This window comes from Onychomys torridus, chromosome 6 (genome assembly GCF_903995425.1).
Source record: "Onychomys torridus chromosome 6, mOncTor1.1, whole genome shotgun sequence".
NCBI lineage: Eukaryota > Metazoa > Chordata > Mammalia > Rodentia > Cricetidae > Onychomys > Onychomys torridus.
In genome coordinates, this window is record NC_050448.1 from 98,423,770 (window position 1) to 98,440,952 (window position 17,183).

The window sequence follows — 17,183 nt, forward strand, 5'->3', positions numbered from 1 at the left end:
AATACACATAGAGAGCAGGATTTAAAAGTCAAGAAGCATGAGTGTACTCAAATTCTATAATAATTCCTAGAAAGAAAAAGCAAACCAGGCAGCGGTGGAGCACGCCTTTAATCCCAGCATTCAGGAGGCAGAGCTAGGCGGATCTTTGTGAGTTCAAGGCCAGCCTGGTCTACAGAGTGAGATCCAGGACAGGCACCAAAACTACACAGAAAAATCTTGTCTCAAAAAACCAAAAAAGAAAAAAAAAAGTAAATACTTCTAGAAAGAGGTAAGAATTTAGAGTTCAACTTGAGAGTTTGGAACAAGCAAAATGGATAACTTAAAGTCAAAATATAACATGAAGAAAAACAGAAGTAGAACAAAAATTGTCAGAGAATGAATACAACTATGTTTCTGCAAAAACTACTATATTAGACAAATCTTCACAAGGCTGATTAAAGAAAAGGGAGATATAAAACCAAATGACTTGATGAAGGAGAAAAGACCATAGATATGTAAGCAGTGAAAACATTGTAAAAGAACTTCTAAAATAACTCTAAAAATTTAAAGGTCCAGATAACTGCATAGGAAAATATAGCCCTAAAATTATTTCAAGGAAGAGTATAAAACAAAAAGACTAAGTAGTTGAAGAAAAAAACCGAAGAGATAGAATTCTCCCACTGACAGTGGCCCCAGAATCAGACTCAAAGTTAAATGTTACCTAATTTATAAAGAACCATTACTTCTCAATACTAAATTATCACAGGCCACAAGGAAAATAAACTACATTTTGAAATAGCCCTTCATATCCAAACATGGTAAGCTTCAGACTAATTGACAGAGACTGTAGCTGCTGGAAATTTATAAATAAAAATGTGTCAAAAGAATGAAAGGTAGAGTTTACTCCAAATGGCAGTCTATATCTATGCCTAAGTAAATATTGGGGAGGCTATGCAGAAGAGAAGTAACACACTCTTCATAATAGCTGAAAAGTGGAAATATCCAAATTCCACCAACTGATGGGCAAATGGATAAACAAAACTTGGTGTGGTCATACAATGGAATATTAATCACAATAAAAAGGAATGAAATACTGGTAACATACTACAAGGATGAAAACTGGATACAAGCTGTGAAAATACCAAACACAAACCCACACAGTGTGATTCCCTTCACACAGCACATCGGAGGTTGCTTAGAACTGGAGAGGTAAGCAGAGAATGTTGGGTCTGGGAAGGGAGTGACAGCTAAGGGGGACAAGGTTGTTTTTCTGTTTTCTAGGAGGTGATAAAGTGTTCTTTCTAAGATCACAGTGATGGCGTACACTTGAGTGAATAGTTAAGGACTACTGGCATGTTTGAATAGGGAAGTATACTGCACATGAACTGTATTTCAAAACAAAACCTAAGACGGCAGGTCTGGCTTACCCTGGTCTGCTTGGAAAGAGGCTGGCCTCTGACAACTCTGAGGCTTCTTACCTCCTGACTTACAAGAGTGAAACTGTACTAACTACAGACAACACGACTGATCTCAAACTTCTGTTTTCCTTCTGGAAGGCTAGAATTCTGGTATATTCTCAGTAGAGAATGACTCTGTAGACATCCACCAACATAAAACACAGTCTCCAGTGGCTTCCTGGGAGACAGTTTATGCAACCCTCTAGTCACTGCTGGAGGAAGGAGTGTCCTGCATAAGCTCACAAGCAGGAGGTCCTAGAGACTTTACCTTATGTGTGCTTACTCTGCTTTATATCCTTCCAGTGGAACAAGACCTACAATGAATAAGACTACACACTCAGTCCTGAATCCTGCTCTGGAATAGCTGAGAAAGTATTCTCCAGTTTCTCCAGTTCAGAGACAATATCATGTAGTATTAAGAGCTACCAACCTGGCAAAGAACTTAAAAGTAAGTTTTGTTGGTGGAATAAGAGAAACGGTACTTTTATTGTTGATTAGTTAAAAATACACACACACACACACACACACACACACACACACACACACACACACACCCCTACTATCATGTCCTCTGGCAATAAATCTACCAGCCAACAAACATTAAAATTGAACATGTAAAACATACTTCAGGCCTGGAGAGATGGCCTAGCAGTTAAGACACTTGCTACTCTTTCAGAGGACCAGAGTTCTGTCGCCAGCATCCAGCCACGCAGTTCATAACCACCTATAACAGCAGCTCCATGGTACCTAACTCCCTCTTTTGGCCTCCACAGGCAGCAGCACACACACGTGACACATACATACAACACATGCACCCCACACAACAACAAAAACTTCACTCCCCTGCTGCAAAACATCCAACACTAAGAGTTGAACACTGCAGGATAAAAGCATTACTTTGTCCGTGTGAGCTGGGTAGCAGCAGCAAATCAGGAAGGAAACCAAGGCATGCACCAGCAGCAGAAACACACTAGCCTAACAATGCACTTGCAGAGACTCTGCATCCAGTCTCAATGTGAGTGGCCCTTCTTCTATGAGAGGTGGGGCTCCTTTAACCCTCCACAGCTCTAATTCACTAACCTCCTCCCACTTACCAGTGTGGTAGATACAGGTCCTTATCTGTCCTATATATTTGCTTCCTGCTGACTAGTTTCTTATGGGGTGGCTAGATCCAATGCACTTCACCTGCTCAAGTCTCACACTCTGAAAAGACTGCGCAGCTAAGTGGCATGTCTGTCTCACAGCTGCAGTGTATGTAACTCTATGGAACGTGTAGCAGGCTGCTCCAAACACTGGACAGACTCTGGGGAATACACCACTACATACACAGCATCCTGGACCCCACTCAAGGTTTGAACCCACAGGTCCTCCCTTCCTGTTTCTCACCCACTAGTGGGGGTGTGTCCTTAGGGGTACCTCTCCTTCCTACTGGCCTGGCCCTCTCTTGGGTCTGAAAGTGATAAACTGCTTCCGTTGTTCCATGTGTTTTAGAGATGCCTCCTCTGTCTAAACACACTCAAACTGACTGCCTTCCCCTTAGAGCTCTAGGGTAACCTAAACTGGGTTGAGCAAGAACCACAAGGGTATCTGCCATAAGTAACTTCCAAGTGAGATAATCACCTGGGAACACACAGGTTCTGGATGCTGAGGCACTAGGCTATACTCCAGAACAAAAATACCATGAGAAATACATAAGAACCCCTGACCCAAATCGCCTAAAGTGCTTTCAGGGTAAGGCCTGTTTACAGCCACTCTCCAGAGAAACCTTGGGACCAAATTAAAGGGAAAAAAAAAAAAAAAAAGCAACAGTGCTTTTATGTAACAACGAGCCCATTTGGTAAAGCAATGAAGTGTGGGAACCTGTATGTTTTATGTGAATGAACATCCAAGCAATTTCATTTGTATTTGAAATGGGACTGCTCAACCAATAGGGAAAAGGAAGGAAAACACCAAAAATAACTGATGTGTAGGCTAGGCACATTTATATAATTCATAAAGTTATCTATGTATAAACATGTTCACAAATGCAAAAAGACAAACTAAATATAAAGAAATTTAATGCAACAATGTTAGAATCATGCAAAATTAAAGGGACTCTCAATCATTTCAATACCAAATTGCCATGGAGAGTGTTGTAGGAATGAGAAGTAAACAACAAACCAACACTTTAAATAACAAAATGTGAGGTAAATATATAGAACTCAATTACAAAGCAATACACACCAAGCTTAAACGTTGCTAAAATTTCAAGTTCTAAATGCAACAGAAAACAAAAGACCGATTACAAATCACAACAATTCCAAGGACTAAAAAAAAAAAAAAAGAAAAAGAAAAAAAGAAAAAAAAAGAAAACAATCATTCTCTCCAAAAAGAGATGAGACAAGTTTGCAATAACTACAACCAACAGAACTCGCAACGAACTGCTGAAGGCTGAAAACAAGTTACACATGTGGGAAATAGGTGAGAAGACTAAATGGCTACACACTTCAACTCTGGACCATCACCAACTCAAACACAATACTATACACCCATCAAACTGGCAAACTTCATACCAGGTCTGGGAGGCTACTTTAGTACAGGACTGTTTATAATAGATGGGTGTTTTGTGACAGACTAATGATAGGTAAGCAAATGAGTAAGTGCATAAGAGCAGGAAATCAGGGGCTGGGGAGATGGCTCAGAGGTTAAGAGCACTGGCTACTCTTCCAGAGGTCCTGAGTTCAATTCCCAGCAACCACATGGTGGCTCACAACCATCTATAATTTGATCTGGTGCCCTCTTCTGGCATGTAGGCAGAACACTATACACATAATAAATAAGTGAATAAATAAATATCTAGATAGATAGATGAATAAAAAAGACTCTTCCAAAAAGTCTAAAAAAAAGAGCAGGAAAAGAAGGCCTAAGGCTGGGCTGGCTGTTGACTCTTGCTTTGTATTAATCCCAATCTTTTTACACACACTACTATAGTTTTCTTACTCTTTTCTTTTTTTCTTCTGCTTATACTATGATCAGTTTTGTATTCAATAAGATAAAAATTAAACAGTTTGGATGACACTAGTATCAATTTATTTCAACTATTAGTAATTTTATATCTAGGATTTAAAAACTAGCCTGCTATTCTGAGTCATGGTTAGTCAGTAAAATTCATTCCTCTAATGTACAGCTGAGTGAGTTTTGACATGTAATCACTACCACGGCCAACTGTTTCCAATCCTCTGAAAGCTCTCTCAAGCCTCTTCACAGCCACAACCTTTGCCAGTGTGGCGGGCAGAAGTAAAATAATGTGCACACACACACGTACATACATGAACTCACCCTACTCTCCAAAACATGAAGACAGGTGAGAGCAATCCACTGATGGTATCTATGTTTTATAATACAGATGATAACAGCAGATTTTTTTTCGGTTGGGCCAATCTAACGATAGGAGCCCTTCAAAGCAAAAAGGGCACTCTTTAGCTTGTGGGGAGTGGGGAGAAGGTGGACAGATTTTATTCCTGCAGGGTAACAAGGGTGTGGAGCCCACATGAGGAGTGTGGGGAGGCTTCAGGACCAAAGAACTGAGATTTTAGTCCTACAAGGCAAAGAATCTGCCTGCTAGCAGATTCTTCCTGAGGCTCTGCCAGCCAGAAGCCTACCCTGCTTGATACTCTGACCTCCGCCTTGGGAAATCAAGGACAGAGACCCTGTTGAACCCATCTGGACTGGCTCACCTAAAAACTGTAAAAGAATTCATAGGAATTATTTTAAATTGCCGAATTGTGGTAATTTGTTACACCATAATAGAGAGCTATGACATCCAGCTGAAGTAAACATGCATCTGCTTTTTGTTCCCATAATTTTAATTCTCTAGAATTTCACACAAATGAAATTGTATAATGTTCATTTCTATTGGACAAATTATGAGTTTCATCAATTTACTGCACAATTCAGCAAATGGTTCACTCCTTTTTATGATTAAGTAGTGTTGTTGTGAATTAATATACCAAAATTTATATTTTTGGATTGTTTCCATCTTATAGTTATTATAAATAATCATGGACACTTGAGTACAAGTCTTTTATAGGCTGTTTTTTGTTGTCCTTTCCACATTTCTCTTGAGAATATATAGACTGGGATTACTGGGATGTATACCTGTTTATGTTTCACTTCATTAAAGAAAAAAATCACCAAAGTGCATTGCAAACTTTCAAATACTAGTTTTAAATTCCTGACACTTGCATTGGAGGGATGCATCTACACTAGGTCTTCACCAACAATAGTTACCTCAATGTCTCTTATTTAAGATATACTGTGGTTTGTATTGTTACAATGTGTCTGGCACACACATTTCTAAGACTAGTGACACTGAGCAACTTTTCACACTACATGCCTTCATACTTCTTGGAAAAAATTATGTTCAATCTTCTACTCATGATCTTACTGGGTTGTGTGCCTTACTGACCTTTAAGAATTCTTTAATTTTGAAGTTTTAAATTTTGATGAAGTCTAACTTATCAAGCTTTAAGATTTTATGCCTTTTGTTTTTTGGTTGCTTTGGCTGCTATAACAAAATACCTTTGTTTAGATATAATAAATAATACAAACCTGTCTTTCACAGTTTTGAAGGCTGGGCATACCAAGGTAACAGTGACTAGTGAAGGCTGACTTTCTTCTTCATCCACACATGGGAGAAGAGTTGAGCAAGGTTACTCTAACCTCTTCGTTCATGAAAGCTTTGCTTTCCTGACCTAATGACCTCACCTGTTAACACTACTGTATTGGGATTAGGTATCAACTTAGGTATTTTAAGGGTTCACAAACATTTACACTACAGCAACTCTATTAATACACCTACACCCCACCTCTAACCTCACTTCTAGCTACCTGACCTTCAGCTTTTTTCCATTCCAGCAGACTGGCTCCCTGTCACTCTCAAACAGGTATCAAGCAAACTCCCACTCTCAAGAGCCTGGCAGTGGTATCGCTGCCTGGAATTACTAGTGTTTCTCCGGACCCCCATGGATCCACCTTCCCTCCTTTCTAAAGCCTTGTCTTCTAAATGCAGGCTGCAGTTATTTAAAGTTGCAAACTACCATGACTTCTACCTTACCTTCCTAACTCCCCAGCTCCATTTTTCTCTACCTTGGCACTTTTTACCTTCTAAAGCATTATATAATGGACCTACTATGTGTCTTTTTTACTGTCTCCTCTTAGGTCTCTGAAAATGCAAAGCAAATCCCAAGCATCTTCAGTACTTATTGGATGAATCTGAGGGGGGAATGGAGAAGTCCTAAGTAACAAGGCCTCACAAAAGCATTCCTAACAAAGATCACCTATCAGTGTCTTGCCTTTTGACACTGAAATATGATGCTATCATCTACAAACATGTCCAGTCACACTCATAGCTAGGCTGGGCCTAGACTGCCCATGGGCTGCAAGACAGACAAGCCTGATACAGGCACTGCAGATACAGAACAATCTCCTAACCTCTGGCAGTGTTGGTACCATGCCCCCAAGGACCATGCCTATATGGCGGCACTATATAGGAGGGGAGATCTTGTAGGCTCAAGCAATTATCTAAGTTTGGGGAAGTTATTAGGAGAGAAAGGCTTCAATATGCAGATTAGAGAGTTCAGAAAAAGCCTAAGCATGAAGTACTGATGGGCAAGAATGTCCAGACCGACTGACTCTTGACACAGATGGAATCCATGTTCCTATACTTACCTCATAAAATAACATGAAGATGCACCTTTGCTATGGCCTGAAATGCTCCCCAGTTCACCTTATCATCTCTTGTCTGCTCAGTCGTCTTAATCTTAAGATGATGGCTCACAGAGCCTCATGTTCCCTTAGATATTTTGTCTGTGTGCTGTGGCAACACTGTGCTCTCCAAATGTAACTCAAAGATGCAAGAGCCTACCACCCTCGGTCAAATCAGAATCTGCTTCAGCAGTGTGCTGGGGCTGGAAGTTGAAAGAACAGGAAGAGAAGCAGAATCTGGCAGAAGAGAAAAAAGCTAGCCCAGCACCCTTTCGACTTTGGAAACTCACTCCGGGGAGGAGGGCATGGCTAGCCAGAAATGAGACCGAGGGGAGGAAGGATTCAGGCTGGGGTGGGTGCTCACGCCTACTAACTAGCACAGCACCCAGGAGGGTAAAGCCTCCTGGGTCTGAGGCCGCTTAGGCTACATGGTGAATTCCAGAACACACTATACAACAAGACCTTGCCTCAAAAAGCACCCCCCTCCCACAAAAAAAAAAAAAGATAAGGAAAAATTCTGACTTACGATTACTTAACATTTCATTAATATTTGAATCTCTAGTACCTAGTACACAGAGTATGTTAGAAAAGGTTTATTGAGAAAAACCAGAAAAACTCAAAAGCGAAGGTAGAAACAGTATTTCTTGAGGCTGGAGAGATGGTTAGCAGTTAACAGTGGTTGCTTTCCCAGCACCCACATGGCAGCTCAGAACTGTCCCTAACTCCAGCTTCTGACCTCTGTGGGTAACAGGAACACAGATGGTGCAGAGGCATGCATACAGGCAAAAGCACCCGTACACACAACAACAACAACAACAATAACAACCACCCAATGTTTCCTAAACCTTCTGCTACCTTTAATTATCTTTTACTGTTCAACATGGTAAAACTTGATGTTATCAAAAGGACACCATTTTATTTACTGCAATAGTTAAGATGGACTGAAGCTGTAGAAGCTCTGCTGTCATTGCACCAGCCTACCATGAGGATCTGGTTCACCAAACACAACTGCACACACACATGCACACACACGCGCTACAATAGTGAAGGTTTACATAAAATTTTATTCCCCAGATTACAAATATGAACACATGAGGCAATTTGAGCCCTGTGGACACTTCTAGTGGCCTAATACAGCCGCCTCTGATAACATCTTTTTGAAAGAATAAGGTACATTAAAAAAAAAAATCAAAGTCACACAGAAAGCCAATTATATTAAAATTCAATCCTAAGCCTTACATAGTGGTGCATATGTATCATGTCAGCACTTGGGAAGCTGAAGGAGGAGGACTGTAAATTTGAGGTTAGCCTAGGCTACAAAGGAAGACAAACAAATAAATAAATAATTTAATTATAGGCAAACACTACATCTGTGATCATGGACCACATAAAGAATTGGTAGAGAACATGAATTAACTTGGAAAGGAATAGTACAAATGTGTTTGCCTATCCTATCTATATATGTAGTATATATAATATTCCTGTTATTAAAAAAGAACAATAACTTGCAAAGGTTAGGGTGTTATATACACTTCCTTAAAGTTTCAAAAACTTGTAAGGATTTTTTACATAGAGCAGTTATACTCACTTCTTGTTTCTATGATATACATACATTATAAACAAACACTTCAAAAATCACTTTAATACAAACTTAATAATCTACCATACCACTACTACATTTGTAATATCACTAATTTCTGCTTCTCCAAGATGACACATGTCCTTCCTTAACACAAGATCTCATGAAGAGCTTCAGACCTTGGCAGACTGTGTTCACACATGCAACAGACAAGCTACCAAGCTTTCTACAGATTGTCATTAGGGTCTATAATTAGGACATACCTTATAGTTAAACCTGTGAAATGACAAGTCTGCTAAGTATCATAGGAACTCAACACCTTTGCCAGTTAACGTAAATGACCACTGAAGGAGAGAAAATGTATTTTCCGAAAGTTGTTGAGTCGAGCAACATTCAGTCCTTCTACAACTAGAGTTCCAGCAAGTCTCATAACGGAGAACTGACTTTAGCATCCAAAAGTGCACTATCACCCCTTAAAATAGATTAAGTTTTTGTTTTCATTTTTTAACTTTGTCCAAGCCACAGGACACCAAAACTGCATTTCTTGACACTAGCGAAAATATAGTTTTGACAGTAAATAATATAAAAAGTATCTCGAATCAGACAGAGTTCATTCTGAAACTGGAAGGGCATTGTGGGTTTTCTTTTTAAAGGACAAGAATAAGTAGAAAATGTGTCCCAGCACTAAAATGACAAACTTTTTATTAAAAAAAAAAAAAAAAAAGACGTGACATCTGCATCTTTTAGAGAAAATAGCAATGAACAGTCAGTGTCAAGTACCACGAGTTGGATAGAACCTACAACTTTATGAATTAAAAAAAAAAAAAAATTCCTAAGGAAAAGGCCTCCTTGAGGGTCTCTTGTTTTTCTAACCCGGTGGGAAAGAAATATGTAACTACCATTGGCTTGGTTTACAATCTAAATAAACCGCTTTCATAAAGTGTATAGTCAGTAATCATGAACCTAGACAAGTTATCCAAAGGAGCTCATTTTAAAAGCCTCTAAAAGATAAGGTGAAAACCTTATTTTTCATGCTACAGCTCCCACCCACGGTAAGTCTATTTGAAATTCTTCTGACAATAGCAGATAAATCACACATTATTTTTGTTTTCTTCATTTTTTCCCTATTAATTTTTCCCTAACAGGATGAAGGATCGTCATCACAGACTTGAAAACAAGAGAAAACTGACAAGTTATCAATTTAACCAATTCTTTCCATCATAACTGTGTCAGCACTTGTTACACCTTTTAAATGTGAAAATTAGCATGCATTTTTTCCAAAGCTTCAGATGCTAGTAACAAAGAACTTAGGTTGACAGTCAATGTACCTCAAAAGTAGCCTTGAAAATATCGTTTGGGGGGGTGGTGTGGGCGGGGGAGACTATATTTCCAGATATGGAAGACTGCAAACAGATTAAGACGTGCGGTTACGTTTTGCAAGCACTGGTCAAGCAAACCTCTGGAGAACAACAAAACCTCCAAACAGGCTCCGACTGCAGGCTTTCCCAGTTACACCTGTGCAGGCACTTCCTGTTCTCCCGCGCCGCTGACGACTAGTTTGGGTAATTGTACCGTAAAGCGCCGTTTAGAAGCTAAACAGTGACTTTGTACATCTCTGTCCAGCTACTGAGAAACCACCGACCCAAGATGCTAGCACACCCTATCCAGTCTGCTCCCCCAGGATCATGCTGGAGCCCCGGGCAAGGCTGAGCGCCCCGGCGGCAGCGGAGCTGCACCGCGAGGGACAGGAGCTCCGACAGCACATCCAGACCCAGCTGGATCCCGCCCTCAGCCCGCGGCCACCCGGGTCAGCGCGCCCGAGCGCGGCCAGGCCGAGGGGGCGCGGGTTCTCCGCCCAGCTGGGGCTCCCGAGACTCACCCCCAGCTCTACCTCCGGAGCGCCGCAGCCTTCCAGTCCCGCTGGCCCCCGGCTCCGCCTCACGCCGACACCCACAACGTCGTGACTGCCGAAGCGACACGCACAGCCAGACAGCTCCAGCCGTTTGCAGCCGCCCGACCCCGGAGAGCATGCGCGCACACCCAAGACCCGGGGGCCGGTCTGGGCAGTGACACCTGCGATCAACAGGTCTGGGGACCCCGCCCTCCCTCGCGTCAGGACGCTCCGCCCCCTGGCGCCGGCCCCGCCTTCTCGTCGCGCCCCGCCCCCGCTCGTGAATTCCCAGCTTTCCTGCGGGTGATGCTCCATAACCGCGGCGCGAGATCCCGCGAGAACAGGACTTCCGGGCTTTTTTTTTTTTTTTTTTTCCTCTCCGACGCGGGGGTGGCATGCGGGCGGGCTGTGAGGACAGACGTGGCGGTCCCTGGAGCCGCCTTGTGGGCTTGGGGCCGGGACTGTTTCCACCGCAGGCGCGGTGGTTCTGCTGATCCCCGCCTTGGTTTGCCGTTTTGTAACCCGAGTGCGGGTCCACCAGGAACTGAGCCGAGGTTCCGAGGGTCCGGCCATTGCTGGGTCGGCACCCCAGGTTTCTCATGGCTTGCTGGACTCGGTACGGTCTATTTGCAGTTGAGTGGTTTCCATTGGCGTGACTGTATTCTCCCTAGCTGGTGGTTTCGTGACCATTCATAAAATGAAAGTCTTAATGTGTTGACCCGGTTAATATTTGTCAGAAAATCTGGCAGTTTCGTTTCCGTGTTTGAGAACAGGTTTTAAGTTGCAAGCGGCTATTGAGAACTAGGCTTGCCTTTGTTTGAAAAACTTTTTCGTAGGGATAATGGGTAAAGGAAAAACAAAACAACAAAAACCTGCCCGGCCATCTCGCTATCAAAACCAGTCAAAGGTAGATGTAGTTTTGCGAGATCTTTCCAAAGCTGGTGTGCGTAGACCATAGTGTTAAAAACAGACTTAGGTAAACGCATAGATGACTCTTGTTATCTGAAGGAATAGGATGAGGAAACCTTGGAAGTTGGTGGGTGACATTCGGCGAGTTTATTGTGCTTGAGATTGGATCACTGAGAATTTATTGAGCATTTACCACATAAGAGAAGTAAATGAAGCTTCAGACGCCGTCCTCTGCATTAAAATTTGGAGTGGAGAGGCGGGAGAGAAACCAGCTCTTAAGAATTTAAAGTAAGTGGCACCATGCCATCGCCTCCTGGTTCTGCAGCTACCCCTCTGATGTACTTTATAAACTCTTTTCCTCCTTTGTGGATCCTTTATTCACAGCACTCCATTTTGTGGTGGTGTTTGATATTAAATCTTAGGTCACCTCTTCCCTGTCACGGACTTAACCTATCAGCTGTGTTATATACAAAGCACTCCCAGATGGGTATCCTTATGTTGGCTCCTTTGTAGTGTCTATTTGGGTTTCACATGAGTGCCTTAAATATGTCCTAAAATAGACTTGGATGTCTTTCTCTTACCCTGATAGATAGCCGGTTTCTCCCCACTCATCTGTACTCTTTCTGTTCTGTTCTTCAAATAATGTCACCCCACGGCCCCTGTGGCTATGCCATATGGACTCACCTCCCTAAGTATCTCTCATACCCACCTGTTGTACTTCTAACTCACCCTTCAAATGATGGTTTTGTCTCCTAACTCATTCCCACTCCAACCTCTCTAGCGTGAAAATGACCACAATAACCCCGTTAGGAACTTTCCAGACACCTTCCATCATCTGCATTGCCCTTCATGATCTTACCCCAATATTGGTAACCTCACCTGACATTTCCCCATTTTCTGCATGCTCACTATTCTAAAATCCCCACTGTTCTGCCATCCTACCAGGCCCTCATGATCACCTCAGTCTCAACTGAATACTTCCCCTCTTTCTTAGATCTTTTCATAGCTTCCTGAGACAAACATGTCCCCCCATTTACCCTTTTTGGACATACTTCTTCTTTTTGTGTGTGTGTGTGTGTGTGTGGAGCTGAGGACTGAACCCAAGGCCTTGCCCTTGCTAGGCAAATGCTCTACCACTGAGCTAAATCCCCAGCCGGACATACTTTTTAAATTTTCTTTCTTTTTGGTGTTTCGAGACAGGGTTTCTCTGTGTAGCCCTGGTTGTCCTTGGAACTCACTCCAGAGCAGACTGACCTCAAACTCACAGAGATTGGCCTGCCTCTGCCCCCCAAGTTCTGGGCTTAAAGGTGTGTGCCATCACTGCCCAGCTAACATATTTCTATGAAAGCAGTTATTTTTCTGATTCTCTTAAGAATTAACTGGAAGAACAACTGTGACGGTCATTTTTGAGAAGTATATGAGTTGTGGAGAGCAAGCAGTCTACCTCTGTTTTTAATTTAGAGATTACAGAATGTTCCTCAGTTTGCACTGCTCAAGAATTTGACTAAATCCTGACTGTACACGTTTTGTCATACAGTCTCAAATGTACAAATTTTAGTATACCTAAGTATTTGAGAAGTGTGTGTGTGTGTGTGTGTGTGTGTGTGTGTGTGTGTGTGTGTGTTGGGAGTTAGATTCAAATAGTCCCTGAGTGAGCAGACCTACATTATGAAAAACAATCCTTGCCTCATTGGTTAAGGGATCATAAAAGGGAGTAGCTTTTTAGTGATCTACTATCCTAGATCTTTCAGGTGAAGTCCACATGAACTGCACAGTACAGTGTAACTATTATTATGGGTTGATTATAACTCAGACTGAGGAATGCACTACCCTGTGGCTAGATTCCTGCCTCTGTTGACTTGGAGGAGTAGCAACATTCTGTCCTGAGGAGCTGGGATCCAGTAGTTCCTGGAAGTCTTTAATAGTTATAGGTGTGGTAAGTCTTGACAGAACTGGGTGGAGTAGCGTGGAATGTGGCATCGAAAAATAACAGCTAAAAGAATGACTCAAAATTAGTTACTAGACAAAATCCTTTTTTTCCTCTAAATGCATTCATGATGAGGTCTGACACGTAATTATATATTAATTAAGCCCTAGAGAGTAGGAACTATAATATTCTTTCACTGTAGCTTTAGGGCATAACTAAGTACTTGGCCCCAGTGTTTGGCAAATGTACATTTAGTGAATGGAATGAAGAGTTTTAGTTGATTTTGTTTCTCAGAACAGAGACAGCTGTTTGGACAAAAATTAGATCTACTTGAAGTAAGAGATGTGCCTGTTCAGAAAGCCAAGTTCTAGAAACAAAGTCAGGCAAGTGTGGGGTTGATATAATGGGAAGCCTTTGTAAGTTCTTGAATGGTATGATTAGTTTGTAGTATGACTAAAAATTATCGGGGAAACTAAAGTAAAAAGAAAAATTTCAGAACACGACTTAGGGATGAGCCTCGTAGAGAAATAGTCAAAACCATTTCCTCCACACACATCACAATGTTTGTGATATAATCCTTTCCTAGATTTCCTCCTACTTCATCAGCTTTTCTTGCTCACTTTACAAGGCTTTAAAACAATTACTTCCAATTATGTTTGCATATGTATGTGCACATGCTATATCATGTGTGTGGAGGGCAGAGGGCGACTTATGGAAGTCAGTTTTCTCCTTCCATCATGTGGATCCCAGGAATCGAACTTGAGTCATCTGTCTTGGCAGCAAGTGCCTTTACCTGCTCTCTCTTGCTGCCCTCTCTCAATCTGCTTTAAAAAAATGATATGCCTTAGTGTATGATCATCAGCTCTCATTTATTCTCATGGTTTTAAATCCATTTTCACATAAGCCATCAAACTAGTCTATTTAATAGAGTGTATTCATGTTCCCAAGTTAAAATTGTTCAATGATTTATCATTTATATGAAATAAAATACAAAATTCTTGCCAATGCCTACAGACCCCTGATCTCTTTACTTCCCTAACAATATCTTGGTATCTCCTATTAGCCAATACTTTCATTCTTTATTTCCTGTGTACATCTCAACTGTGATATTTGACTTTATTTCCTATGTCCTTCTCTCCTATGGGACATTTAGCAATAGCGAGAACAGTTTCGGTTATGATGGAGTCAAGGATGCTACTAAACAACATAGGACAAATAATCATCCAACCCTAAATAAAAATTTCCTGCTTTTAGTAAAGATTCTTTCTACTTAATCACAGGATGGGCATAACCCTAGGCAGGATATTTTTACCCCTTTCTGTTAGGCAATTAGTGGGCCAGTGATTCTGCATCCTTGCCAGCAGTTTTCATAAAATTTGCAGGAAAGAGTCTTTTCTTCTCTGACTGCAAAGCAATATAGACATACACTGGAAGCTCCTGCAGCAATGTCCCTTGGTATTTGGTTGTCACTAGCCTAAAAGAATAAGGTGAGAAAGAGCCCCTGAAAGTTATCTTTCCCCTTTCAAAGAAGTCAAGGGTTAGATATTCACTGGATGCCCAAACTCTGAGGCATGATGTTTTGATAAACACAAGGTCAAATTCAGTATCCCTGGCATCTTACAAAGCCTTCTTTGGTTTAAACACCATTGGCTCTACACCCAGTTTCTCCAAAGATCTGCTATTCCAAGAAAACTGGCTGATAAGACACCAAGTGATTTAAACTGTGGCCTCCTTAAGTTTTGCTGGTTAGTTAGCTTAGCCAATGTCATACTCTTGTTATTCTACTGTGAAACATTCTGATTTTCTTATCTGTAAAAACTGGGATGAGAAATAAAACACATGATGTCATGCTCTAGATAAAAGCAACTATTTAGGACTATGCTGTATTGTGACCATTAGTGCTGTCGTTTGATTACCAATACTGTGTTGCCTGATAGTGTAATACTACAAGAAGTCAGGTGCTATTTTCCAGCAGTATGCCCTCGGTCCAGACTCTCATTCATGTAAGGATCTGTTCCCTTCTAATTGAGAGAAGGGAACCCATTATTTCCTTTTTATGACTTTCTAACTCTTTAGATGTATCTATCACAATGAGTTGAAATCCACCTCCCAGTAATTTGCACCTACTGCTCTTATTTTCGCCCTTTACAGCAATGGAATTTTAGCTTCAGTTTCTCTTAAGACTCTACTTCATGTTGAAAATACCTCTTGTGCTCTCAAGCTAAATATAATCTCTCAGTTTTTGAAGGCCTAGTGAATATTAAACTAATCCACTTTTTTTATTTGTTACGTTTAACCTTATTCTGCAGAATACTTGAAGTGAATTCTAGCAGAGCATATAAAATAGTGGTCAAATGTAAACAAAGGAAAAGAAGGAAATACTATGAGTACAATGTAAAGTATGAAACCGTAACACAGAAGTATGCATTAGCTGGGACCTCAACCTTCAGTTTGACTTTGAAGACAAAAAGGAATAAGATATTTAAATGATAAATAATAGGAAAACAGTTTAGTTTTCTGTCTTTATTTAAAATGCACCTCCCCCCTGAAGTGGATCTTCATCTCAGGAGGCTTGTGTATTATAAGGCTCTTATCGATATTTACTAACAGTCACCTTATTAACATGTTCCTGATTTTTTAAATCAGAATAACTCAACTAGGGTTGTTTTAAAATATTTTGTAACTGCTGTGTTATCCATTATAAGTTTATATTCAAAATAATCCATGTTTTATTTGATTTCTTAAATGAATTTATATGACCTAAGTTTCTCAGGTCATAGTACCCTCAGGTTCTTCATAGAATGTGTTATATAGACTCAGAACAACATCCTATTAGGTTTTCAAGTTTTAATCCATAACATATAAAAAGGATTCTCTATTCTTTCTAGATTTTGCTATAGGGTGTTTATTTGTAGACATGGTTGTATGTGGATTACTGTCCTCCAAGCTACATAGCTAATGATGGGCTTGAACTCTTGATCCTGCTGCCTCCACTTTCCAGATGCTGGGGCTACAGGGGTGCATCCCCATGGCGAACTTCTTCCTAGATTTTTGTATTACCAAAATTAGTACTATGTTACTTATCTCCAGCAGTGTCAAGGAGGAGAACGCTGCTGAAGGTCTTGAGACTCCAAAGATTCTAGCTGGATCTGACCTAGAAGCCCTCCTTCCTAAGCGCTAGCTTTCCTAATACCTGAAGATGCTCTGCAAGCTGCCCAGGGAGGAAGCAACCAGCAGTCTACCTAGCTGACTCCTCTGAACCACAACACTGCCACATGGGTGGCAAGCTGTCCCTGATGATGCCCTAGAGACACTTATGTCTTGGCAATACTAAGAGCGGTGGGTCTAATGGAACTTAAGGTCCATTCATCAAGAGGGAACTCATGCTGGTAATGGAAACTTAGCCAACTACATGGAGCTGTTGACGTCATGAATCATAGAGGAGACCTTCTGCTGCTAGTTTACTAGACCAGCGTAATTCCTAACTGCATTCTAAATACTTATCCGTATACCCATAGATAAGTGTATTCTCTTACCCCTCATTAAAGAAGCTTCCCTATGTAGCAGACAGAGAGCGTTACAGAAACACACAATTGGTCAAAATATAGACATCAACTGATCATGAGTGCTCGGGCTTAAATGAAGCATCTACATCACAATTCCTTTGCCTGGGCTCAGAGGACATCAAGGAAGAGT

The 17,183-nt window shown here is 41.1% G+C and overlaps 1 protein-coding gene across 2 annotated transcripts in view; it reads right to left on the reverse strand.

The window, feature by feature from the left end:
- Usp53 (ubiquitin specific peptidase 53) overlaps positions 1–10,857 on the reverse strand; it is a 57,334-nt gene extending 46,477 nt beyond the window's left edge. The window contains exon 1 of one of the 2 annotated variants that reach the window (XM_036190467.1): positions 10,652–10,857. The gene's annotated coding sequence lies outside the window, so the exon portion shown is untranslated. Of the gene's footprint in view, positions 1–10,639 lie in introns of both variants that reach the window. The other variant, XM_036190466.1, reaches the window with a different exon arrangement.
- Positions 10,858–17,183: the final 6,326 nt, after the last annotated feature.